The sequence below is a fragment of the Lithobates pipiens genome, unplaced genomic scaffold (genome assembly GCF_037356315.1).
Source record: "Lithobates pipiens isolate NorthernLeopardFrog02 unplaced genomic scaffold, aLitPip1_a1.2 Scaffold_30, whole genome shotgun sequence".
NCBI lineage: Eukaryota > Metazoa > Chordata > Amphibia > Anura > Ranidae > Lithobates > Lithobates pipiens.
The window spans coordinates 170,511,933-170,539,099 of NW_027507791.1; the positions used below are offsets into that span (position 1 = coordinate 170,511,933).

The following is a 27,167-nucleotide window of genomic DNA, read 5'->3' on the forward strand; positions in this document are numbered from 1 at the left end:
ATATTAACATTTAGCCGGTATAGTGAAATAGTAAACGAAATGTGTAGATCACTCATCTAATATCGTCTTTTCAGTGCTACCGGAACAACTTTTAAATTTAGAGTAATGCAACGATTTCTCAGTTTTATGAAGCTACTGCAACTAACGCTTTGGATCTCTTTCCTGATAAATTACGCTCTGCAATATTAAGCCATGTAAATTGTCCTATTGGTCTGCTAACAATGCTATGTATAATAATACAAATCTTTTAAAAGCAATATCGTCTCACTGTAATACTTACACTCTGCATAATATATATGAATAATGCGAATAATGCTAATAATAAAGTCGTCTAAAACTCGGCTATAAGTAGAGAATAAAACTATCTTAGATCAAAATAAACCATGTACTGCCAAACCAATAACGGACAATTACTTAACGTCTATCAGTCAATGACTTAACAAAATAAACTTTAGCACTCTTTTGCTCTATTTTGAATAGTTGTAGTTCTCCACATTAACTGTCACATTGATATCACCACTGACAACACACCACTTTTTAACAGCACCAAAATATGAAAAAAGCACTTTATATGTTTCAAAAGTAGTTGCATTAGCAAAAAATAAAGTCCTGTCTTCTTTACACGCTAGCTTTTCTGTATACATTAATCTCTCTGTGTACACCAGCCACTCAATATAGACTAGACAGAGAGAACGGTAACACCCCCAAAATTGGGGTCAGAGGGCGCTGATCACCCCTGGTATGTTATAAACAAAAAAAGAAAAGAAAATGGTGTCCCCGGAACGGGGCTTTTTGCCAGCAAAGTTTAACCTGTATAATATAAATAACATTGACATGTAGAAAAATAAACTAATATTGTAAATATTTATTAATAATAAAAAGAGGATAAAATGGGTCACGCAGTAGTCAAGGACTGAGCTCCACAAAATAGGTAAAAATGTATAGTATTACATGTATGAACAGAAATATACATATACATAGAATTGTGATGCTTGAAACATAGTATCAGTACAGTAAGAGATATATGCGTGTAGATAGTAAAAACCCTTTACGCGTTTCAACCCTCCCAGGGGTCTTCTTCAGAAGGTTACTATCTATTTATGAAAGAATAAAGAAAAGACAAGCATAAATATATATCACAATACATGATGCACTGTGTTGTACTAAAAATAATCTGTTGTAGACAGAGTATATATCAAAACATTGTAAGATTACACAGTTAACAATCAAGCGATACATATTGTAACAATAAATACCTATATTGATCACAAAGGAAATCCTCTTTCAAAGGACCGGACAGGGTTCCGTACATTCTCCCATAGTCTTCATAGATGTGCCGACCTTATACAGATGGAAAAAGTGGCTGGCTCTGCCCGGACAAAGGGGGAAAGAGCAAGGAAAATGGATCCAAAGGGGTAAAAGAGCTTACAAGGGATCACATCACTGTTACCACCTCCAAAACATAATAATGGAGGAAGGTATGGGTATGGGTAAGCGGGATTAGGAGAGAGGGCAACCTACAGGAAGAGAAAGAATATAAGACATGGGTATATATGTATATATATATATATATACATGTATATATGAAGAGGGGCCCTATTTAGAAAGCTATCACCTCTGTATAGAGAGATAGGACATGCCCGCATGCAGTGTCAATAGTATACACATGTCTAGGATACGCATATGTCAAGTGAATCCTGCCATTTCAGAGTGGAATATTTCACTCGGTTAGGGTGTAAGCAAATGCCCAAAGAAAAACCCCAAAGAGAAGACCAACGCCAAACCAAGACACCATGTACAGCGAAAGTGGGAAAGGGGGGGAAGAGTGAAAAATTGAAAAGAGAAAAGAAGCCAAGACGAAAAGAGAGGTGAAGTGGCTGCGAACACGTGCCAAACAAAACTACAAAAATGAACAAACAGTGAACGTAGCTGAAGAAAAAAGTGAATGGGGAAAGAAAGTGAAGTGGTGTAGCAGCTTCAGAATATCACAACGTGACCACAGTAGTGCAAAAAGTAAAATAATGTATATATACCTATAGCCAATTTCCAATGGGTCCACATTGGACAATAGAGCCAACAAGAAAACACTCAAATGATGAGTGGTAAAGTGACTTGGAAGTGTTGTAATACAGCCCTTCACATTAATATGTTTCCATAGGGCCAAAGTGGTCTTAAGTCTGCAAATAGAAATGTGTAGATCACTCATCTAATATCGTCTTTTCAGTGCTACCGGAACAACTTTTAAATTTAGAGTAATGCAACGATTTCTCAGTTTTATGAAGCTACTGCAACTAACGCTTTGGATCTCTTTCCTGATAAATTACGCTCTGCAATATTAAGCCATGTAAATTGTCCTATTGGTCTGCTAACAATGCTATGTATAATAATACAAATCTTTTAAAAGCAATATCGTCTCACTGTAATACTTACACTCTGCATAATATATATGAATAATGCGAATAATGCTAATAATAAAGTCGTCTAAAACTCGGCTATAAGTAGAGAATAAAACTATCTTAGATCAAAATAAACCATGTACTGCCAAACCAATAACGGACAATTACTTAACGTCTATCAGTCAATGACTTAACAAAATAAACTTTAGCACTCTTTTGCTCTATTTTGAATAGTTGTAGTTCTCCACATTAACTGTCACATTGATATCACCACTGACAACACACCACTTTTTAACAGCACCAAAATATGAAAAAAGCACTTTATATGTTTCAAAAGTAGTTGCATTAGCAAAAAATAAAGTCCTGTCTTCTTTACACGCTAGCTTTTCTGTATACATTAATCTCTCTGTGTACACCAGCCACTCAATATAGACTAGCCTCTCTGTCTTCTGTATACAGGTGCCCGTAATCTATATACACTAGCCTGCCTTCTTTTTACAATAGTCTCGGTGTCCCAGCCTCTCTGCATACACTAGCCTCACTGAATTCCCCAGACTGTCTTCTGTATACACAAGCCTATCTGTAAAAAAAAAATAGCCGGTCTTCTCTGCATACTCTAGCCTCTCTGTGTAACACAGTCTCTCTCTGGATTCCCTAGCCTACATCTCTGCATACCCAGGACCTTCCTCTGTATAATCTAGCCTATCTGTATACACTAGCCTGTCTTTTGTACAAATTAGCTTCTCTGTAGCCTGTCTTCTGTATACACGAGCCTCACTGTCTACTCTTGGTTGTCTTTTGTATACACTAGCATCTCTTTATACATTAGCTCTCTGTATACCCAAGCCTCTCTGTATACACTAGTCCACCGGTATACACTAGCAAGTTTGCATACACTAGCCTCTCTTTGTAACTCAACTTCTCTCTCTGTATACCTTAGCCTCCATCTCTGCATACCCAGGACGTTCTTCTCTATAATCTAGCCTATGTGTATACACTAGCCGGTCTTCTGTAGACATTAGCCTCTCTGTATAAACTAACCGGTCTTCTGTATACACTAGTCCGCCTGTATACACTAGCAAGTATGCATACTCTAGCCTCTCTCTCTGTATACCCTAGCCTCCATCTCTGCATACCCAGGACGTTCTTCTGTATAATCTAGCCTATCTGTATACACTAGCCTCTCTTTTGTACACATTAGCCTCTCTGTATAAACTAGCCGGTCCTCTGTATACACTAGTCCGTCTGTATACACTAGCAAGTCTGTGTAACCAATCCTCTCCCTCTGCATACCCTAGCCTCCATCTCTTGCATAAACCAGGACCTTCTTCTGTATAATCTAGCCTATCTGTATAAACTAGCCTGTCTTTTGTACACATTAACCTCTCTGTATAAACTAGCCGGTCCTCTGTATACACTAGTCCGTCGATATACACTAGCATCTCTTTATACATTAGCTCTCTGTATACCCAAGCCTCTCTGTATACACTAGTCCACCGGTATACACTAGCAAGTCTGCATACACTAGCCTCTCTTTGTAACCCAACTTCTCTCTCTGCATACCCAGGACGTTCTTCTGTATAATCTAGCCTATCCGTATACACTAGCCATCCATCTCTGCATACCCAGGACGTTCTTCTCTATAATCTAGCCTATTTGTATACACTAGCCTGTCTTTTGTACACATTTGCCTCTCTGTATAAACTAACCGGTCTTCTGTATACACTAGTCCGCCTGTATACACTAGCAAGTATGCATACTCTAGCCTCTCTCTCTGTATACCCTAGCAAGTCTGCATACTCCTGCCTCTCTGTGTAACCCAGCCTCACTCTCTCTCTGTATACCCTAGCCTTCATCTCTGCATACCCAGGACGTTCTTTTGTATAATCTAGCCTATCTGTATAAACTAGCCTGTCTTTTGTACACATTAGCCTCTCTGTATAAACTAGCCGGTCTACTGTATACACTAGTCCATCTGTATACACTAGCAAGTCTGCATACTCCTGCCTCTCTGTGTAACACAGTCTCTCTCTCTGTATACCCTAGCCTCCATCTATGCATACCCAGGACGTTCTTCTGTATAATCTAGCCTGTGTTTTGTACACTTTGCCTCTCTGTATAAACTAGCCGGTCTTCTGCATACACGAGTCTCTCTGTATAACCTTGGATGTCTTTTGTATACACTAGCTGCTCTTTATACATTAGCTCTCTGTATACCCAAGCCTCTCTCCTCTCTGTATACAGAGGACCGACTAATGTGTACAGATAGGCTAGATTATACAGAAGAACGTCCTGGGTATGCAGAGCGCTCAGCTTCAAGGTATGGCCAACGCGAGTAATATGAGGGACACTCCTCACCCCCGCCCCCACCTACCAGATCTGACTTTCATCCCCTTGCCCTCTCTGCCCCGGTCATCTGGTGGCAGTTTTATGCACTCCCTGGCCCCCACCCATTCATAATCCTTACCGACCTTTCTTTCCGCTGCTCACAGAAACACACTGGATGACTTGTCTAATTAACCAACTTGTACAAGACACCGCTATCCTCCTGTCTGACACCGGTCCCCCTTGGAGGCTTTACCCCTCACTGTTTGGGTAGTCCCTGCCTCTCCCTGGATGCTCCACATATACCACAACGACATTGTCAGAGGGGCACCACTTGACAGGACACGGGGCTGTCATGCCGGTGGCATCTCCCATTGGAGGAAGGGATGATGGCCCCAACCCCTTGGCAGCAGGTTCTTTCATATACAGACCAGGGCGGCTCATCTTCCCTTCTGGAGTCTTGACCTTAGATGGGGGATTTGCACTTTGGGGGGTCTGAGTGATACCTAATGCGCTGTACTGGAAGGGCTTGACATTCCCGCATATGTGTCCCCTCCCCCTGGATGCGCCCCTTGTCCCCCCCTCTGGCTCCCACCTACTCTTTGCCGACATTGCCTTCTGCAGCTTTCGGGGACCCTGGATGACTTATTTATTGAGCCTATTGGTACGAGACACTGCTTCCCTCCAGGGTGACTCTGGACCCCCCTGGAGGATTTACCCCTTACTGTTTGGGCAGTCCCAGCCTCCCTCTGGATGCTCTACACAGCCCCCGATGGCGATGCAGGAGAGACACTAATTGGCGGGCCCCAGGACTGCTGCTCGGGTGAAGTCTCCCATTGGATGGAGGGATGGTGGCCCCAGCCCCTTGCCTGCCGGATTTTCCATGCACCGACCAGGGCTGCTTCTCTTTTATCTTGATGTGGTTACCATGGAGGGGAGGAGTTGAAATTTATGGGGTCCGGGTGTTTGCTGGTGGGAGTGCGCTAAAGGACTTGACATTTCTGCATGTTTGTCCCCTCTCCCCTGTTTCCCCCCTCCCTTCCCCCCCTTCCCATCCTTCCCTTCCCTCCTTTCCCTCCCCCTTTCCCCCTTCCACTCCCCATTTCCCCCCTTCCACTCCCCCTTTCCCCCCTTCCCTGCCCCTTTTCCCCCCGGGGCGTGGACGGGGGAGAGGGGGTAAGGAGAGGACAATCTGCCAAAGGGAGAAATGCATTTGTTCGGGGACTGCATGTACTTTAGGGGTATGGGACGGGGGGTGGTGGATCCCATTCTGTGATGCCTTTTCTGTTGTGACGGACTCCCTCGTGCATGCCTACGTTTAGGGCGAGCCGAGGAGACCCCTCAGTGCTAACAGTTATATGCTCTACCTCTGTTTTGGTTATACTATTGTTTTTTGTTTCTTTGATGTTACTGATTGTCTTTTATTTGCATACCGGTATCAGACGTGACATTTACCACTGCCGGGACTGGGGGGACTAGGATTCGGGGGCTCCCTCTCCAACCTGTCTACCCAATTACCCAAGTAGGACAGCGCGTTAATCCCAGTGTACATCTGGTAAGCGCTATAGCATAATTGTGCTGTTTTAGTATACCCTTCCTGTACTGTACTGTACAAATGCAGAAAAATCTTAGCCAGGTCGGTAAAGGAGTTGAAATCTGGCTCTTACATACCACAGTTGATAGATGAGAATGGCCAGAGGGCCTCTACCCCAACCCAAATAGTCGAAGTCTTTGAAAAATGTTACTCTGATCTCTACAACCTGCCCGATTCAGGGTCTGGACAGGACAATATAGACAGATATGTAACCGGTTCTGGTCTACCAACCCTCTCATCGGAATCACGGGAGTACTTGGAGGACCCGATCACACTGGAAGAAGTCCAGACGGCCGTGGGACCTCCGAAGGTGGGTAAGGCTCCGGGCCCTGACGGATATACCGCACAATACTTTAAGACCTTCCTCCCTATTCTCGGCCCGCGCTTGGTGAATTTATTTAATACTCTGAGCTCGAATGGGGATTTTCCTGAGGATACCCTTAGAGCCCACATCTCGTTGATACCTAAGGAGGGCAAAGACCCGGGCCTATGTGGGAGCTACAGACCCATTTCCCTCCAAAATTCGGCCCTAAAACTATTCTCTAACTCCTCGCCACGTGATTGGCACATCACTTGTAGTCCCTTATACATATTGACCAGTTAGGTTTTATTCCCACCAGGGAAGATAGGGACAACACCACTAAGGTGCTTACCCTGATCCGTAAAGCAAAGTCATCTGGGACCCCTTGTCTTTTCATGAGTACTGATGCCGAGAAGGCTTTTGATCGGGTCAAATGGACATTAATGTTCTCGGTCCTTCGCCATATAGGTCTGAGTGAACGGATGCTGGCATGGATAAGTAAGATATACTCACGTACTTACATTCCACCGGACATCGCGCGTACGTTTATGTTGAACTTCCCCCCACCCCTTGTCACTAAGATCCGCAGTTTGCTTCACGGGTGGCATTCTGGCCTCCATTCCTGGTTCAGCAGATGCAATCTCATTAAAATGAACATACTCCCTAAATTTACTTATCTTTTCCAAGCTCTCCCGATCCAGATTCCAGTCCTGTTTTTTAAGCAAGCTCAATCCTTGCTCACTCAATTTAACTGGGCCCACAAAAATCCCAGACTTAAGCGGTCACAGCTGACATTGTCTAAACAACAGGGAGGGTTGGTTCTCCCTAACTTGCGACGCTACTACCTGGCCTCCCATCTGGGGCGTGTATTGGACTGGAATCGAAACAAACTTTCTAAGCTCACTCCCGAATTCCGCTAAGAAGCGCCATGTGGTGCTATAAGTATTTACCCACAGAATTTATGTCACATCTCACTATAGGGGCTTAGTTGAAAGTCAGTCACCTGATCACTACCCAAAACACACTCACGTCTTTGACTTCCCCCCTATTCCCTATACGTGGCCATCCAACCTTTGAACTGGGGACCCACTTAGAAATTCCAACCTAGACAATGCGTCTAAATTCGTCATTGATGGAAAATGGCCTTCTTTCTCAACCCTAACAGATCCGACAGGGCTTTTCCAACTGCCTTTTTGGAGAGCGGCGCAACGACATCATTTTCTCCATTCCATCCCCAATCCTCAAACGTTCGCCCGCCCTCAGACGGAGTTTGAGACTCTATGCAGGAGCGAAGGCCCTTTGGCCCACATTCTCTCTCAAACAGATTACCCACACTTAACCTGTCTGTCCAACTGGGAAAAGGACCTTAATTGCTAATTTTCCCCAGCACAGAGACAACGCATTATCACTTTGGCTCTCAAAATGTCGCTGTGCACGAAGATACAGGAGACGAATTTTAAACTTCTCACCAGGTGGTATTTGACACCATCAAAGCTGCAGAAATGTTTCCCCTCTTCCTCGAACATATGCTGGAGGTGTGGAGAAGAAGAGGGCACGTTGCTGCACATTTTTTGGTCCTGCCTCAGTTTGGTGGACTTCTGGACAGAGATCCGATGCATGACACAAAAATTCACAGACTTCTCCATCCAGGAAGAGGCTGCATTCTTTCTCTTGCACCATTCACAGATTCCCATTAAGAAGTACAAAAAAATCTATTTTACGGCATGTGATAAATGCGGCGAAATCCTGCATCCCTCTCTATTGGAAAAAATGTTCCCCCCCTTTCATTACTCACTGGCTTAGGAAAATAGAGGACATTAAAAAAAATGGAGGACTTGATCCTCACATCACAAGGTAAACAAGAATTTTTTAAACAAACCTGAGACATCTGGAATACCTTTATATTCTCGCTGGAAGGATGTCGCCTGCTATCGCCTTAGTGCTCTGAGCTTTCCTTGACTGGCCCCTTGGACAGTGGCTGCCATCGTGTCTCGTCCCCTCTTCTCCTTTTCTGATGTTTCAACCCTTCTCTTTTCGGCCTTCCTCCCCTATCTCTCACCCCCTCCACCCCCTCTCTCTTTTGGAAAGAGTGGAAAATTGGGAATGACGGCCCCACACCCCCCTCTGGATGGATTATGCCGGAGGGACCTGGGGTTTGTGTGACCCTGGATCTTGGTACAGTACTTTATCCGTGCCTCGAATCATTGTGATTGATGGAAGGCAGACTCACAGTTGCGAATATACCTGTATCAAGTATTGTTCAGCTGCTTTTTGCTCTGTATTTCTCTGTTGCATTATGTACTCGGGGGACCGTCTTCCCCTATTTGGAGAAAAAATTATATTTGAAAAAAAAAGAAGCCTACGACACCTAGTATTCCCAGGCGGTCTCCCATCCAGGCATTAACCAGGCCGGACCCTGCTTAGCCTCCAAGATCAGATGAGATGGAACAGATTCAGGGTGATGTGGCCGTAGCCAATATCTTCAGGCACTCTCAACTCTCTTGACAAACACCAAGATGGTCACCTTGGAAACAAGCAGAAAAAAAAAGGTCAATGGCCACAACATAAAAAGAAGCCTACGGCATCTGGAAATCCCAGGCGGTCTCCCATCCAGGTACTAAACTGGTCCCAACCCTGCTTAGCCTCTGAGATCAGATGAGATTGGGCTCTTTCAGGGTGGTGTGGCCGTAGGAGATTTCTTCAGGCACTCTCAACCTTGACTAACGCCAATATGGTCACCTTGGGAAACAAACAAAAAAATCAAGTCAACGCCAACAACATGAGAAGAAGTCTACAGCACCTAGTATTCCCAGGTGGTCTCCCATCCAGGTATTAACAAGGCCCGACCCTGTTTAGTCTCTGAGATCAGACGAGATCTGGTGCTTTCAGGGTTATGTGGCCATAGGCGAGCTCTTCAAGCACTCTCAACCCTCTTGACAAACACCAAGATGGTCACCTTGGTAAACAAAAAAAAAAAAAACAAGTCAACGCCAACAACATAAAAATAAGCCTCCAGCACCTAGTATTCCCAGTTGGTCTCCAATCCAGGTACTAGCAGGGGGCCAGACCCTGTTTAGCCTCTGAGATCAGAGGAGATCGGGCGCTTTCAGGCTTATGTGCCCATAGGCAATCTCTTTGGGCACTCTCAACCCTCTTGACAAATGCCAAGATAGTCACCTTGGGAAACAAGCGAAAAAAAAACAGGTCAATGTCAACAACATAAAAAGAAGACTACGGCACCTGGTATTCCAAAGCCATCTCCCATCCAGGGACTAACTAGGCCCAACCCTTCTTAGCCTCAGAGATGAGAAGAGATAGGGCTCTTTCAGGGTGATGCTGCTGTAAGCGAACTCTTTGGGCACTCTCAACCCTCTTGACAAATGCCCAGATGGTCACCTTGGGAAACAAGCGAAAAAAAACAAAAACGAATCAAGGCCAACAACATAAAAAGAAGCCTACAATAACTGGTATTCCCAGGTGGTCTCCCATCCAGGTACTAACCAGGCCTGACTCTTCTTAGCCTCCAAGATCAGACGAGATTGGGTGCTTTCAGAGTGCTCGGACTCTTTCCCCATCACTAATGGGACGAGGCAGGGGTGCCCTCTGTCTCCCCTAATTTTTATTCTGACACTGGAACCACTTATGTGTCACGTTCGGAATGACCCGAATATTACTGGCATATCCAAACCCTCGGCACACCACAAAATTGCGGCGTACGCTGACGATCTAATTTCTTTCGTCTTCAATCCACACATATCGCTTCCCAATATACTCGCGACTCTCCAGCGATACGGCAGCCTATCAAACTATAAAATCAATTGCACCTTTGTCTGTATTGAATATATCGGTCCCGGATGGTGAGGCCAAGAGGCTACGCTCCGCTTTTCCATTCTACTGAGCTGAAAAATCTATACGTTACCTGGGCGTTGACATCGCAGCGGATTTGGCGCAATTGTACCCGCTTAATTTTGTCCCTCTCCTGAATAGACTGAAATCTGATTTGGGAAACTGGCATGCTTTAACACTGACCTGGTTCAGGCGCTGTAATGCATTCAAAATGACGGCCCTCCCGCGGATTTTATACTTGTTCCAGACATTACCGATCCGGTTACCCCCAATTTTTTTCAGACAACTGCAGGTGCTGCTCCGGGACTTTATTTGGCCGCGCAAACCGCCCAGAGCCCAGACCAAAGGACAAGGGGGGTCTGGGTCTCCCAGATCTGAGACAATACTACAGAGTGACTCTGCTAGCGAGAGTCGTTGATTGGCATTGTAATGGCCCACACAAGCAGTGGGTGGAGATGGAGATTGAGGATGGATCCATTCCCCTATTGACCTCCCCGTGGCTCCTGTCCTCCCTACCAAAAGACCTCAGAGGTCACCCCGTAGTGGGAGCTACGTTGGCTGTTGTGCGGAGGTTGTTACGCTGCACACACATTGCTCCCCTGCCGTCACCAATGACTCCGGTTATAGGTAATCCAGACTTCCCACCGGGATTTACCAACAAGAAACTGCAACAGTTGACAGTGGTGGGGAAACAGCGTCTGGGAGAGGTGTGGCCCTCGGGAGGGCTCCCGACCACGCAAACTGTCGCCAAGCTTTCTGACCCTCTGCTTGACTTGTTTAGTGCTTATCAACTTCATCACTTTCTTTTGGCCATACAAAGGGCCCCCTACACTCCTAGAGACCTGACGCCCTATGAATCCATCTGTCACAAAAAGGAACCTGTGCGACACACCCTCTCCCTCCTGTACAACCTATTAAGTAGTCAGGAGGAGGAGTCGACCCCCACCATTTATCCACAAATGGGAGAGGGACTTTGGCATCACATTTACCCCACAACAGATAGGAAAGATCCTGACATTAGTACATAAAGCTTCCATCGCAAACCAATATCAAGAATCAGGATACAAGATAGTCTCACGCTGGTATAGAGTCCCATACCTTCTGAATAAAATGAATAGATCGATCCCGGATGTTTGTTGGAGGTGCAATTCAGATACGGGGACCATGGGACACATTTTCTGGGCATGCCCGGCCTTGAGGAACTTTTGGGTGGAGGTGACCGAGACGATAAAAACTCTCAGAAATGTAGATATCGCAGACAACCCAGCAGCGTGCCTTCTACACTTGACCGAACAGCCTGTTCGAAAATACAAAAAAACACTCCCGATGCAACTACTGAATGCCGCCCGGGCCTGCATTCCCACACTGTGGAGGCAGCCTCAGCCCCCCATCCAAGGTGCTGTGGTATTCCAAAGTCAATCATATTCTCCGGATGGAAGAATTGACCGCCACCCTTCACAACACTGAAGAGGCATTTAGTGTTACATGGAGGCCCTGGAGGTATTTTTCTGGTACTTGAGACTACATTCGGGAGGTGAGCAGCGCCCCTGTCCCAGAAAAAGACTGAACATCTAACATTTACCTACGTAGGCCATGTCTGCCCTGGGTGGCATCCCCCCCCCCCTCCCTTTTTGTCTTTATTTTTCTATTTTTCCCCGCCGCCACCCCCCCCCTCCTCTCTCTCCGTCTTTGCACTCTCTTCTTCCCCCGTCCTCCCTTTTGACTATGCCTTGTCTCCTTACTAGCCTTTGGGACCCAGAAGAGCCCCAGGGTTCTGGACACGACCGGCTCATATTTTACTCTGGTTCACATAGGTCATGATAAGCTGGCTCGCTGTGGTCCCAGTTGCTCTCCATGATTACATTTGTCCGAACAGGGCTGCATTAGTTATACTGTACTACATGTCCGAGGTGGGGTTTCTCTCTTTTCTGCATGAAACTCTAGGACTCCCCTCTGAGAACCCAGAGTTATCTGGCTGCCTATTTTTTGTTACCATGTAATTGTGACCCTGGGTCATGCTGTATGGTTGACTGTTATATTTATGTTGTTCTACTTATACTTAATAAAAGAATAAAACAAAACAAAAAAAAATAAGTCAATGCCAACAACTTAACAAAAGCCTATGGCATCGAAAAATCCCAGGCGTTCTCCCATCCAGGTACTAACCAAGTCCCAACCCTGCTTAGCCTCTGAGATCAAATGAGATTTGGCTCTTTCAGGGTGATGCAGCCATAGTAGATTTTTTCAAGCACGCTCAACCCTCTTGACAAACGCCAAGATGGTCACCTTGGGAAACAAACAAAAAAAAACAAGTCAACGCCAACAACATAAAAAGAAGCCTACCGCACCTAGTATTTCCAGACGGTCTCCCATCCAGATATTAACAAGGCGCGACCCTTTCTAGCCTCTGAGATCAGCGGAGATTGGGCGCTTTCAGGGTGATGTGCCCATAGGCAATCTCTTTGGGCACTCTCATCCCTCTTGAAAAATGCCAAGATAGTCACCCTGGGAAACAAGCGAAAAAAAACAGGTCAACGCCAACAACATAGAAAGAAGACTACGGCACCTAGTATTCCAAGGCCGTCTCCCATTCAAGTACTAACTAGGCCCAACCCTTCTTAGCCTCTGAGATCAGAAGAGATAGGGTGCTTTCAGGGTGATGCGGCTGTAAGCGATCTCTTTAGGCACTCTCAACCCTCTTGACAAATGCCAAGATGATCACTTTGGGAAACAAGCGAAAAAAACAGGTCAACACCAACAACATAAAAATAAGCCTGCGGCATCTGGAAAACCCAGGCGGTCTCCCATCCAGGTACAAACCAGGCACAACCCTGCTTAGCCTCTGAGACCAAACGAGATTGGGCGCTTTCAGGGTGTTGTGCTCGTAGGGAATTTCTTTGTGCACTCTCAACCCTCTGGACACATGCCAAGATGGTCACCTTGGGAAACAAGGGAAAATAAAACAGGTCAACGCCGACAACATAATGAGAAGCCTACGGCACCTGGTATTCCCAAGCTGTCTCCCATCCAGGTACTAACCAGGCCCATTGCTGCTTAGCCTCAGAGATCAGATGAGATTGGACTCTTTCAGGGTGATTTGGCCGTAGGCACTCTCTTTGGGCACTCTGAAGCCTCTTGACAAAGGCCAAGATGGTCACCTTGGAAAACAAGTTAAAAAAAACAGGTCAAAGCCAACAACATAAAAAGAAGCCTACGGCATCCAGTATTCCCAGGCGATCTCCCAATCAAGACACTAACCAGACCAGATCCTTCTATGGCACCTGGTCTTCCCAGGCAGTCTCCCATCCAGGTACAAACCAGGCCTGACGCTGCTTAGCCTCTGAAATCAGACAAGATCGGGTGCTTTCAGGTTGATGTGGCCGTAAGCATTCTCTTCAAGACACGCCCAACCCTCTTTACAAACGCCAAGATGGTCGCCTTGAGAAACAAGCAAAAAAAACAGGTCAAAGCCAACAACATAAAAAGAAGCCTATGGGCTTACAGCGGACCCTAAGAGATGGGACCCACTAGCTCTGTCATGGTTCGGACGCTGTAATATGAACGCAATGCCACGACATCTGTATCTACTACAAGCCTTACCTATCAAAATACCCCAGACTTTCTTTCATGCGGTTCGCTCAATCTTTATCAAGTTCCTCTGGCGCGGAAAACATATGCGTATTGGTAGGGCAATGCTGTTGCGACCGAAATTGCGGGGAGGTATTGGCTTCCCGGACCCTGCTCTATATTACACAGCGACGCACATGACACCGGTGGTTGACTGGTGCTGGTGTTCTGCCATATACTGTCCGGCCATGATATAGTGTCTGCGCCGTACTGCGCATGCCCAGTACGGAGCAGACAAAGCTTCGGAAAATCTCCGAAGCCGAACGGTAGCCCCACCATCCAAGCGGACATAGGGTTGTGAATATTAGAGGGCCCCTCGCAGGCGAGCTTCGCTCGCCACGCTTCGGGCTCGGCCTCACTGCGCTCGGCTCTTTTATATTCTTACTCTATGTCCACTTGGATAGTGGGGATAGAACCTGGACTCAGTGCGCAGGCGCCGTTCATGCTCGGCAATTTTCGGAATCTGTGTTGCTGTGTACTGCGCATGCGCAGCACACAGCGGACACTATCCGATGGGGGACCATATGTGATAAGACACCGGCATGGGGAGCTGAAGCTAAGGGTCAAGCTAGAGCAGGAGATGGTGCGGGTTCCACTGACTGGTCTGCCTTGGGCGGGGAGGCCATTGGAGCCCTGTGTGACTACTCACCCGTTAATTGGCCCCTCGCTCGCCGAGATGGATAGTTTTTTTCACCTTTCCCACCTGACTAACTTTCCTTCTCCTATGACCCCAATTATTGGACATCCTAGATTCCCTCCGGGCCTGTCTGACCAGGCCTTTACCAGGCAAGCCCCCCGAAAGGGCTTCTGAGAGCAGCCCTATTTCTTGGACCCACGGGCTTGATTCCCATGGGGACCATACTGCTAGAGCAAGTACCTGTTGCATTGGATAGCTGGAGAGCTAGACAGCTAATCCATTTCCTCGGATCACTACCTAACCATTCGTTCTTCTCTAGACAATTCCACCCCTTCGAGGAACTTTGCCTGGATGATGGCCCAGTTCGTGGTTCCCTCTCTAGGTCCTACCAAATCCTGACAGACGCACAATCCTCCACGGATCCACCCTTCCTAGCTAAATGGAAAAGGGACTTACAAACTACATTCTCCAAACCACAGAAGGACAGAATACTCTTTTTCGCCCATAAGTCGTCACTCTGCAGTAAATATCAGGAGATCTCATATAAGCTGATCACACGCTGGTATCGTACACCGGTGGTGTTGGCCAAAATATTCCCCGGTCAATCTGACCGCTGCTGTCGCTGTGGGCAACAGGCTGGCACCATTCTCCACATTTTCTGGGAATGCCCTAAATTACAAACATTCTGGCAGCCTGTCCTGAGACTCATCCACAAGTTCACAGACATTTCCTTAGCCAATGATCCCACAGCAGTTCTTCTCAATCTAACTCCTATGTCGAGAAAGCGTTATCATAAGTCCTTACTTAAACATCTCCTCAATGCAGCTAGGGCCTGTATCCCAAGTCAGTGGAAAGAGCAATCTGCTCCAATGGTGACCCAGTGGTTCGCAAGGGTAAATGATATTGAACGAATGGAAGACCTGACTGCCACAATGAGGGATAAAACGGAGGAGCATGGGAACAGATGGTTCTACTGGACCCAGTTTCGCTTTTCGGAAGAATACCTCCGCGAGACATAGTAAGCTCATGGTGATCGTTGGAGATCGCTGTTCCAAACGTTGGACAGCTGATGAGCTGGTGAGCCGAGGGTGTCTCTTGCTCCCTGGGAGGGGACCCCATCCTATCCACTCTACCCACGACACCCCCTTACCCCTTCTTTTCCTTTTCTGCCATTTCCTTCCCCAATCTTCTCTTTCCCCTTCTCCCTCCTTTCAGTTCTACTATTTCCCTTCTTAACTCAAAAAAGGGAAAAGAAAATGGTATGTTCCGACCCCATTTGACTACTACACAATACTCTTCCCCTATCTATGGATATCTAAACTCTTCGAGGATAGCAGGGCTAGTATCAATAATATTTTAAGTGGTAGAGGATCCCAACGAGATGGAGCTTTAATCTCATCTTGATATGACCGCAAAGCTGTACACATGCTATTCTCCTCTGACTTCTTACCATTGGCTCTGATATCCATGCAATATGATCGTTTGTTTGTAACTATTTGTATCACACATTCTGTGAAGTTGCCTTTGCATTGTATGTTGCATACTACTAAATAAAAAAAATAAAAAAAAGAAGCCTATGGCACCTGGTATTCCCAGGCAGTCTCCCATCCAGGTACTGTTTAGCGTACTGTTTAGCATCCGAGATCAGACGAGATTGGGTGCTTTCAGGGTGATGGGGCCATAGGTAATCTCTTCGGGCACTCTCAACCCTCTTGACATACGCCAAGATGGTCACCTTGGGAAACAAGTGAAAAAAAAAACAGGTCAAGGCCAACAACATAAAAAGAAGCCTACAGCACCTAGTATTCCCAGGTGGTCTCCAATCCAGGTACTAGCAAGGCCCAACCCTGTTTAGCTTCTGAGATCAGAGGAGATCGGGTGCTTTCAGGGTTATGTGCCCATAGGCAATCTCTTTGGGCATTCTCAACCCTCTTGACAAATGCCAAGATAGTCACCTTGAGATACAAGCGATAAAAAACAGGTCAATGTCAACAACATAAAAAGAAGAATACGGCACCTGGTATTCCAACGCCATCTCCCATCCAGGTACTAACTAGGCCCAACCCTTCTTAGCCTCAGAGAAGAGAAGAGATAGGGCTCTTTCAGGGTGATGCTGCTGTAAGCGATCTCTTTGGGCACTCTCAACCCTCTTGACAAATGCCAAGATGGTCACCTTGGGAAACAAGCAAAAAAAAAAAAACGAATCAACGCAAACAACATAAAAAGAAGCCTACAATAACTGGTATTCCCTGGTGGTCTCCCATCCAGGTACTAACCAGGCCCGACTCTTCTTAGCCTCCAAGATCAGACGAGATTGGGTGCTTTCAGAGTGATGTGGCCATAGGCAAACTCTTCAGGCACTCTCAACCCTCTTGACAAACACCAAGATGGTCACTTTGGGAAACAAGCGAAAAAAAAACAGGTCAACGTCAACAACATAAAAAGAAGTCTACGACACCTGGTATTCCCAGGCGGTTTCCCATCCAGGTACTAACAAGGCCCGACTCTTCTTAGGCTCCAACATCAAACGAGATCGGGTGCTTTCAGGGTGATGTGCCCGTAGGCAATCTCTTCAGGCACTTTCAACCCTCTTGACAAAAGCCAAGATGGTCACCTTGGGAAACAAGTGGAAAAAAAAACAGGTCAAGGCCAACAACATAAAAGGAAGCCTACAGCACCTAGTATTCCCAGGTGGTCTCCAATCCAGGTACTAGCAAGGCCCAACCCTGTTTACCTTCTGAGATCAGAGGAGATCGGGTGCTTTCAGGGTTATGTGCCCATAGGCAATCTCTTAGGGCATTCTCAACCCTCTTGACAAATGCCAAGATAGTCACCTTGAGACACAAGCGAAAAAAAACAGGTCAATTTCAACAACATAAAAAGAAGAATACGGCACCTGGTATTCCAACGCCATCTCCCATCCAGGTACCCACTAGGCCCAACCCTTCTTAGCCTCAGAGTAGAGAAGAGATAGGGCTCTTTCAGGGTGATGCTGCTGTAAGTGATCTCTTTGGGCACTCTCAACCCTCTTGTCAAATGCCAAGATGGTCACCTTGGGAAACAAGCAAAAAAAAAAAAAACGAATCAACGCCAACAACATAAAAAGAAGCCTACAATAACTGGTATTCCCAGGTGGTCTCCCATCCAGGTACTAACCAGGCCCGACTCTTCTTAGCCTCCAAGATCAGACGAGATTGGGTGCTTTCAGAGTGATGTGGCCATGGGCAATCTCTTCAGGCACTCTCAACCCATCTTGGCCTTTGTCAAGAGGCTTCAGAGTGCCCAAAGAGAGTGCCTACGGCCAAATCACTATACTATATATCTATATCTATAATAATAAATAATATTTTTAGTTATTATATATAAGATACTATATAGGTGATTTGGCCGTAGGCACTCTCTTTGGGCACTCTGAAGCCTCTTGACAAAGGCCAAGATGGTCACCTTGGGAATCAAGCTAAAAAAAACAGGTCAAAGCCAACAACATAAAAAGAAGCCTACGGCATCCAGTATTCCCAGGCGATCTCCCAATCAAGACACTAACCAGGGTGGGCGTGACCTAGGCATGAAGGAGTGAGGACGCTCTTTTCCGGAGCTCCCGGTCCGTGACCCCTCCACACCCCTTTACCACAGTCTGGTCGCATATTTCGGCATCGCCGACATCCCCGCGCTTCGGCGGAACACAGCCAGCCGAGCGGGGTCCGCCGCTGCTGCCATGGACAGGTACTTGGTCCCGCTGCAGCCTCCGGCCTCCACGCCGGATCCAGCCAAGATGGCGCCCGCGGCCTCCGGTGCTCCAGGACACGCGGTACAGAGGGAAGGTGAGCAGACTGCTATGCAGGGACACGACATGCCCCCGTTCTCCCCGCCTAGTGACTTGTCCCCGTGTCTCCCCCGCTCACTGTCCATGGCCTCGCTTGACAGCCCGGACCATAGCGGCCTGCCACCCTGGTTCCCTCACAACTCCCAACTGTCCCAGAGACCCTCCCGCAGTGGAAGCCTCATCCCAGGACCGAATGGCCAGGCTGCTCTTACCTCAGACACACAGGGGGACCCACCGCTGCCACCAGCACCGGCATTATTGGGGGACAAGGCCATCCTAACTTTACTCCAAAACCTTCCCACTAAAGCAGACTTTAGCTGTATGGCAGCCAGGATTGAAACGACCTTGCGACATGAAATCGCAGGGGTCAAACGTGACGTGTCGGCTACGAACGAGCGGGTGACCACCCTGGCATCGGATGTGACCTCCCTGACCACTGATGTTTCTGGCCTGCAAGCCGCACATGATACCCTTGCTGAAAGAGTCACACAGTTGCAACTCCTAGTGGATGACCTTGAGAATCGCAACCGCAGACGCAACATCAGGATCAGAGACTTGCCCGAAGCCGCTGGCCAGGCAGACCTCAAAGCCACAGTTACAGCTATATTTAACGTCTGTCTGGACCGCGCTGCTGACACAGTAATAGCCATTGATAGAGTCCACAGGACCCTGGGCCCCAGGAGCCCCACAGAGAACCGGCCACGTGACGTTTTATGCTGTCTCCACAATTACTCAGTTAGGGAGGATGTCCTGCAAGCGGCGTGGCGCAAAGGCAGCATTGATTTTGACGGGGCCCAAGTCACCCTTCTGCCAGATGTATCCCGCAAGACCCTCCAGATGAGACGCTGTCTGCGACCCCTTCTGGAACACCTAACTGAACGGAGGATTCCATACAAGTGGGGCCATCCGTTTCACCTTATAGTGCGCAAAAATGGGAGGCCCCTTGCGCTACGACACCCTTCGGAGGTCCCGTCCTTTCTGGAGGCTTTGGGCCTGCCCTCGGTTCAGGTCCCCGACTGGTTGGCTCCTGTTGTCCCCCAGGGAGCAGTGGCCCCGACGAACAACCCCTCAACCAGGCAACAGAGAGTGAGACGCCACCGTCGATCCCAACATCAGAGATCGCAGGCCCCTCAAGATCGTGAACCCTGAGAGAGTACAGTAATTTTCCGTTATTCCTGTGTTATACCCTTTTTTTTTTGTTTTCTTTTTCTCTACCAACATAGACGGCTGGAGTATCCAGCTTTGTGTTGTTTACCATGCCACGGGCCATTGTTCCCAGCGCCCCAGCTAGGGGAGAGGAAGGACATTGGAAGAACAGAGTTGGACACTGCGCTTCCTGGACGAAGCCCTGAGTTATTGGCGGTACTGTTCACCATTCTCGTTACTGTTTATCTACAGGTGCCCTAGTCTCGGCGCTCTTTGTGTTTTTGGACTGCCTGGTGGTGCCCCCGGGTGCCCCTGGGCGGCGTTCCTGCTCCCTCCCCCTCTCCTCCTCCCCCCCCCCCCTTTTTTTCCTTTTTTTTTTTTCTGGGGGGGGGGAGGGGTGGGTGCCTGGGTGGTATAAAGTTATCTATACTCTGTGTTGAAAAGTTTAATATGTTGGTCTAATTATGCACTGTTCTACTGTTGTTAACTGCCCGATACCTGCTGCAGTGATGTTCTATAATGCGTTTGATGTCGTAGTTAAGATGCCAAAGAAGCTCCGTGCACGCCCGATTGCGACTGCATGGACCATGGGATGCTGGAGGGGTACTGCACCGACGAGTTCCTCCCTCTGCAGTGCCTTACCTCTTCCCCCACTAGGCCCCTCTGCCCTAACCGGCAGGTTCTCTCCGATAGGAGCTTTAGCAATTCCCCGATCTATCCCCACCCCTCCTACCCTCCTCCTCCCTACTAACTCCGGACCTTCTCCGCTTCGTTACTGCTTTTCCTTTTTCTCCTCCTCTTCCTCTGTGCTTGAACTCTATATCTACTACTGACTCTGGTGGGGACCGCCGGCCGGGTACCACTGCCGTCATGGCCCTGAAGCTGGTTTCCTGGAATGTGAAAGGGCTGAATGTACCTGAAAAAAGGTCCAGCTGCCTAACAGAATTGTGGCGGATGAAGCCCCAAATAGTTTTCCTCCAGGAGACCCATTTCAGGACAGACCAAATACCACGGCTTTATAGTAAGCACTTCCCCCTGGCCCACCACAGCACGTCCCCTACTTCCAAATCGAGAGGAGTGTGTGTTCTTCTTGCTAAAAACTTGCCGTGGCGCCTGTTAGCTGTCCAAGCCGATAGTGAAGGGAGATATCTCTTCATTAAGGGAACTCTCCACTCGCAAACTTTTACTCTTGCCAACCTATAAATGCCGAATGTGGACCAGCTGCCGGCCTTAGAAGCATCCTTGGATGCCCTGGCTGCATTCTCGGAGGGTACTTTGATCATTGGGGGGGACTTTAACCTCACCTTGGACCCCCGCAGAGACTCATCATCGGGCACCTTTGCGATTTCTGCGAGAACGCGTTCACACATAAGAGACCTGCTACACTCCCACCGACTGATCGATGTGTGGCGTACGCTTCACCCACAGGATAGGGACTATACGTTCTTTTCCACCGCTCGTGGTTCTTACTCACGTATAGATATGTTTTTAGTCGCCCACAATGCTATCCCGGCGGTCACAGACGCTCAGACGCTCAGGCCACATAGCCCTGTCTGACCATGCCCCGATTTCTTTGATGCTGAAGCTACAACAGGAGTCGCGTGGTCAGTCCTGGTGGAGACTGAACGAGTCTCTCCTGAAGGACCCTGAGACCCACGCAGACCTGCTTAGGGAATTAGAAAGTTACTTTGATCATAACCGTGATTCTGTTTCCAACCCCCTCATGTTATGGGCGGCTCATAAATGCTACATTAGGGGCATTCTTATTAAACATGGTCATAGACTCAAAGTGGCCAAAACTGAGGCTCTCTCCAAACTTATTGCCAAGTTGCATGCGTGTGAACAACGACACAAATCCCAGCCGACTGCTGCGCTGGAGGTGGAGGTGAGAGATCTTAGAGAACAAATCAGAGATTTCTCTCTCTTTCAGGCTAGAACCAGACTCATGTGGGTCCGCAGGACGTATTATGAATATGGAGTCAAGTGTAGTAGGTTCCTAGCGAACTCCCTGCGTGCCCAACGCAACGCGTCCTTCATTCCAACCATAACCTCCCCTTCGGGTGCCAAGCTTCATGATTCACGGGAGATAGCGGAGTGTTTCCGATCTTTCTATGAAGCCCTTTATAACTTGCACCCCCGGGACTCAGGAGACACCCTCCAGGCCGGCACAGCGGCCATTGACGAGTACCTAGCTTCGGCAAACCTCCCGTCGCTGGTTCCCCCGGACCCACATCTGATTTTCCAATTGAATTTCCAGCCGCTTCTAAAAAATTTTGCCGTAGATCTAGAGAGGTGGTCAAAGTTGGCGACCTCTTGGTTTGGGGGATGCAATGTGCTCAAAATGAATGTAATGCCCAGACTCTTGTATCTATTATAAGCCTTACCGATAAAAATCCCCCAATCATTTTTTAAAGCCATGCGCTCCATCTTTATTCGATACGTATGGCAGGGCAGGCCTCCAAGACTCAGCCGAACATTACTGCTCAGACCAAAAGACAAGGGAGGGATTGGCCTCCCAGATCCGGCATGGTAATATACGGCGGTGCACATGAACAGAGCAGTTGACTGGTGCAGACACCTGAAGGATAAGCTGTGGGTTCGTCTGGAGCGTGAATCCGTACCATTTCCACTTGAGGGTTTGCCCTGGAGTGGACCGGGCTGGTCGGGAGCGACGTGGGCACACCCACTCATTGAGCCAACGTTACAAGAGCTAGACAGATATTTTACCCTGACGGGCGTGCCCAGTTTCCCTTCGCCCATGACTCCTATTATTGGACACCCACGCTTTGAACCCGGCATGACGGAAAAGTCTTTCCGCCTCAACCCTGACCGGGACCTTGTGCGGGCCTCTTCTTTTCTTGGCCCTAGGACATGGACAGCGGTCTCCACTATGTACGAGGCGTTAGCAACCACGGCCCTGGGACAGTGGAAGCTTGCCCAACTCTCCCACTTCTTGAAATCTTTGCCAAACAGTGGCGAATTCCGCAGACCCCTAACATCGTTTGAGGAGGTATGCTCAGGAGAGGAACCGACCCGAGGGTCTCTTTCCCTGTCATATCGCATCCTACTGGACCAACTCTCCCAGGGTAACCTGGTGTTCGTGGAAAAATGGGAGCGAGACCTGCATGTCCGGCTCTCGCCAGACCAGAAGAACCGCGTGCTTCTTTTTGCGCACAAGTCATCCCTATGTAGTAAATACCAGGAAATAGCTTATAAAATTTTGACCCGATGGTACAGGACCCCCACTGTCCTGGCGGCTATGTTTCCCGGTCACAGCCCTTTGTGCTGGAGATGCGGTGAACAAGCCGGCACGTTACTACATATCTTCTGGGAATGCCCTCAACTGGCCCATTTCTGGAGACAGGTTCTCAATATCATTTTTGACCTCACGGCTATTGATCTCCAGAACAACGCAGCTGCGATCTTCCTCAATCTGACCCCACTCTCGAGCAAGAAGTACCATAAATCTCTCTTAAAACATCTTCTGAGTGGGGCCAGGGCATGTATACCTAGCATGTGGAAACAGCAGGCCGCTCCACTGGTGTCTCACTGGTTTGCAAGAGTTTGCGACATCTACCGTATGGAACAGCTCACATCAGCGTTAGGCGACAGGGAGGAAGAGCACACTGCTCGTTGGTTGTCTTGGAGCCTGTTCAGGTTTTCCGACGCATACAGATCCTATCTGTAGGCTCTGGCACGTGTATAGAGGGAAGGGTCCGGTCGTGGGAACCCATCGGAGTCCTCTTTCTTTCTCTCCCTTCTCGTATACCACCCTGGTTCACTCTCTCCCCCGTCTGCCTCGTAGCACTGTTAGCCCCCTATAACTTTCATTCTTTCTACCCCCATACCCTTCTCCTGCCCATTTGCTCCCCCCTCTTTCCTTACCCCCTAACTCCCAAGTATAATTAAAATACATGGTGATTGCAAGGATCTTTTCGTTTTGTTCCCTCGATTTCCCAGCCAGGGGTTGGCGGCCCTCGGGGTGGTCCCGGCTGAGCTCTTTGACCAGTAGAATGAAGGTGACCGATGTTAGAGGCCCCTCAGTTTGGGCCTTGAGGGGGATCGCCCCGGGGACTGCCCTGGTTTATAAGTAGACACTGGGGTGCCAGATCATTAGAGTGGGATAATGTGGTGGCCTAGCCACGGCTGGGGCTGCTGCTGACATAAGTTGTTAGGTTTCCCCCGGTCCCCCACAAAGTATTAACTATGTATTTTTGTTAACCTGGAAAACTGAGGGATCTATGTCTTTTACAGTTTGTCTCTGTATTACCTGCAATCCGTAAATAAAGAATTAAAAAAAAAAAAGTCACTAACCAGACCAGATCCTTCTATGGCACCTGGTCTTCCCAGGGAGTCTCCCATCCAGGTACTAACCAGGCCTGACGCTGCTTAGCCTCTGAAATCAGACGACATCGGGTGCTTTCAGGTTGATGTGGCCGTAAGCGTTCTCTTCAAGACACGCCCAACCCTCTTGACAAACGCCAAGATGGTCGCCTTGAGAAACAAGCAAAAAAAACAGGTCAAAGCCAACAACATAAAAAGAAGCCTATGGGCTTACAGCGGACCTTAAAAGATGGGACCCACTAGCTCTGTCATGGTTCGGACGCTGTAATGTGTTGAAGATGAACACGATGCCACGACTTCTGTATCTACTACAAGCCTTACCTATCAAAATACCCCAGACTTTCTTTCATGCGGTTCGCTCAATCTTTATCAAGTTCCTCTGGCGCGGAAAACATATGCGTATTGGTAGGGCAATGCTATTGCGACCGAAATTGCGGGGAGGTATTGGCTTCCCGGACCCTGCTCTATATTACACAGCGACGCACATGACACCGGTGGTTGACTGGTGCCGGTGTTCTGCCATATACTGTCCGGCCATGATATAGTGTCCGCGCCGTACTGCGCATGCACAGTACGGAGCAGACGAAGCTTCGGAAAATCTCCAAAGCTGAACGGCGCCTGCGCGGTGAGTGGAGGTGGTAGCCCCACCATCCAAGCGGACATAGGGTTGTGAATATTAGAGGGCCCCTTGCAGGCGAGCTTCGCTCGCCACGCTTCGGGCTTTGCCTCGCTGCGCTCGGCTCTTTTATATTCTTACTCTATGTCCACTTGGATAGTGGGGATAGAACCTGGACTCAGTGCGCAGGCGCCGTTCATGCTCGGCAATTTTCGGAATGCGCAGTACACAGCGGACACTATCCGATGGGGGACCATATGTGATAAGACACCGGCATGGGGAACTGAAGCTATGGGTCAAGCTAGAGCAGGAGATGGCGCGGGTTCCACTGGCTGGTCTGCCTTGGGCGGGGAGGCCATTGGAGCCCTGTGTGACTACTCACCCGTTAATTGGCCCCTCGCTCGCTGAGATGGATAGTTTTTTTCACCTTTCCCACCTGACTAACTTCCCTTCTCCTATGACCCCAATTATTGGACATCCTAGATTCCCTCCGGGCCTGTCTGACCAGGCCTTTACCAGGCAAGCCCCGAAAGGGCTTCTGAGAGCAGCCCTATTTCTTGGACCCACGGGCTTGATTCCCATGGGGACCATACTGCTAGAGCAAGTACCTGTTGCATTGGATAGCTGGAGAGCTAGACAGCTAATCCATTTCCTCGGATCACTACCTAACCATTCGTTCTTCTCTAGACAATTCCACCCCTTCGAGGAACTTTGCCTGGATGATGGCCCAGTTCGTGGTTCCCTCTCTAGGTCCTACCAAATCCTGACAGACGCACAATCCTCCACGGATCCACCCTTCCTAGCTAAATGGAAAAGGGACTTACAAACTACATTCTCCAAACCACAGAAGGACAGAATACTCTTTTTCGCCCATAAGTCGTCACTCTGCAGTAAATGTCAGGAGATCTCATATAAGCTGATCACACGCTGGTATCGTACACCGGTGGTGTTGGCCAAAATATTCCCCGGTCAATCTGACCGCTGCTGTCGCTGTGGACCAAATGTGGCACCATTCTCCACATTTTCTGGGAAAGCCCTAAATTACAAACATTCTGGCAGCCTGTCCTGAGACTCATCCACAAGTTCACAGACATTTCCTTAGCCAATGATCCCGCAGCAGTTCTTCTCAATCTAACTCCTATGTCGAGAAAGCGTTATCATAAGTCCTTACTTAAACATCTCCTCAATGCAGCTAGGGCCTGCATCCCAAGTCAGTGGAAAGAGCAATCTGCTCCAATGGTGACCCAGTGGTTCACAAGGGTAAATGATATTGAACGAATGGAAGACCTGACTGCCACAATGAGGGATAAAACGGAGGAGCATGGGAACAGATGGTTCTACTGGACCCAGTTTCGCTTTTCGGAAGAATACCTCCGCGAGACATAGTAAGCTCATGGTGATCGTTGGAGATCGCTGTTCCAAACGTTGGACAGCTGATGAGCTGGTGAGCCGAGGGCGTCTCTTGCTCCCTGGGAGGGGACCCCATCCTATCCACTCTACCCACGACACCCCCTTACCCCTTCTTTTCCTTTTCTGCCATTTCCTTCCCCAATCTTCTCTTTCCCCTTCTCCCTCCTTTCAGTTCTACTATTTCCCTTCTTAACTCAAAAAAGGGAAAAGAAAATGGTATGTTCCGACCCCATTTGACTACTACACAATACTCTTCCCCTATCTATGGATATCTAAACTCTTCGAGGGTAGCAGGGCTAGTATCAATAATATTTTAAGTGGTAGAGGATCCCAACGAGATGGAGCTTTAATCTCATCTTGATATGACCGCAAAGCTGTACACGTGCTATTCTCCTCAGACGTCTTACCATTGGCTCTGATATCCATGCAATATGATCATTTGTTTGTAACTATTTGTATCACACATTCTGTGAAGTTGCCTTTGCATTGTATGTCGCATACTACTAAATAAAAAAACAAAAAAAACAGAAGCCTATGGCACCTGGTATTCCCAGGCGGTCTCCCATCCAGGTACTAACCAGGCCCGACACTGTTTAGCATCCGAGATCAGACGAGATTGGGCTCTTTCAGGGTGATGCTGCTGTAAACGATCTCTTTGGGCACTCTCAACCCTCTTGACAAATGCCAAGATGGTCACCTTGGGAAACAAGCAAAAAAAAGAAAACGAATCAACGCCAACAACATAAAAAGAAGCCTACAATAACTGGTAATCCCAGGTGGTCTCCCATCCAGGTACTAACCAGGCCCGACTCTTCTTAGCCTCCAAGATCAGATGAGATTGGGTGCTTTCAGAGTGATGTGGCCATAGGCAATCTCTTCAGGCACTCTCAACCCTCTTGACAAACACCAAGATGGTCACTTTGGGAAATAAGCGAAAAAAAAACAGGTCAACGCCAACAACATAAAAAGAAGTCTACGACACCTGGTATTCCCAGGCGGTCTCCCATCCAGGTACTAACAAGGCCCGACTCTATTAGCCTCCAACATCAAACGAGATCGGGTGCTTTCAGGGTGATGTGCCCGTAGGCAATCTCTTCAGGCA

General features: G+C 48.1%; 9 pseudogenes; all 9 read right to left on the minus strand.

Annotated features, from left to right (window-relative positions):
• Positions 1 to 9,189: 9,189 nt before the first annotated feature.
• Positions 9,190 to 9,309, minus strand: LOC143949129 (5S ribosomal RNA; annotated as a pseudogene).
• A 95-nt stretch (positions 9,310 to 9,404) lies between these two features.
• Positions 9,405 to 9,523, minus strand: LOC143948960 (5S ribosomal RNA; annotated as a pseudogene).
• A 3,929-nt stretch (positions 9,524 to 13,452) lies between these two features.
• Positions 13,453 to 13,571, minus strand: LOC143949787 (5S ribosomal RNA; annotated as a pseudogene).
• Positions 13,572 to 16,513: 2,942 nt separating this feature from the next.
• On the minus strand, positions 16,514 to 16,632 carry LOC143948408 (5S ribosomal RNA; annotated as a pseudogene).
• Positions 16,633 to 16,953: 321 nt separating this feature from the next.
• Positions 16,954 to 17,072, minus strand: LOC143946960 (5S ribosomal RNA; annotated as a pseudogene).
• Positions 17,073 to 17,392: 320 nt separating this feature from the next.
• Positions 17,393 to 17,511, minus strand: LOC143948869 (5S ribosomal RNA; annotated as a pseudogene).
• A 322-nt stretch (positions 17,512 to 17,833) lies between these two features.
• On the minus strand, positions 17,834 to 17,952 carry LOC143947426 (5S ribosomal RNA; annotated as a pseudogene).
• Positions 17,953 to 26,594: 8,642 nt separating this feature from the next.
• LOC143949518 (5S ribosomal RNA) lies at positions 26,595 to 26,713 on the minus strand (annotated as a pseudogene).
• A 103-nt stretch (positions 26,714 to 26,816) lies between these two features.
• LOC143947601 (5S ribosomal RNA) lies at positions 26,817 to 26,935 on the minus strand (annotated as a pseudogene).
• Positions 26,936 to 27,167: the final 232 nt, after the last annotated feature.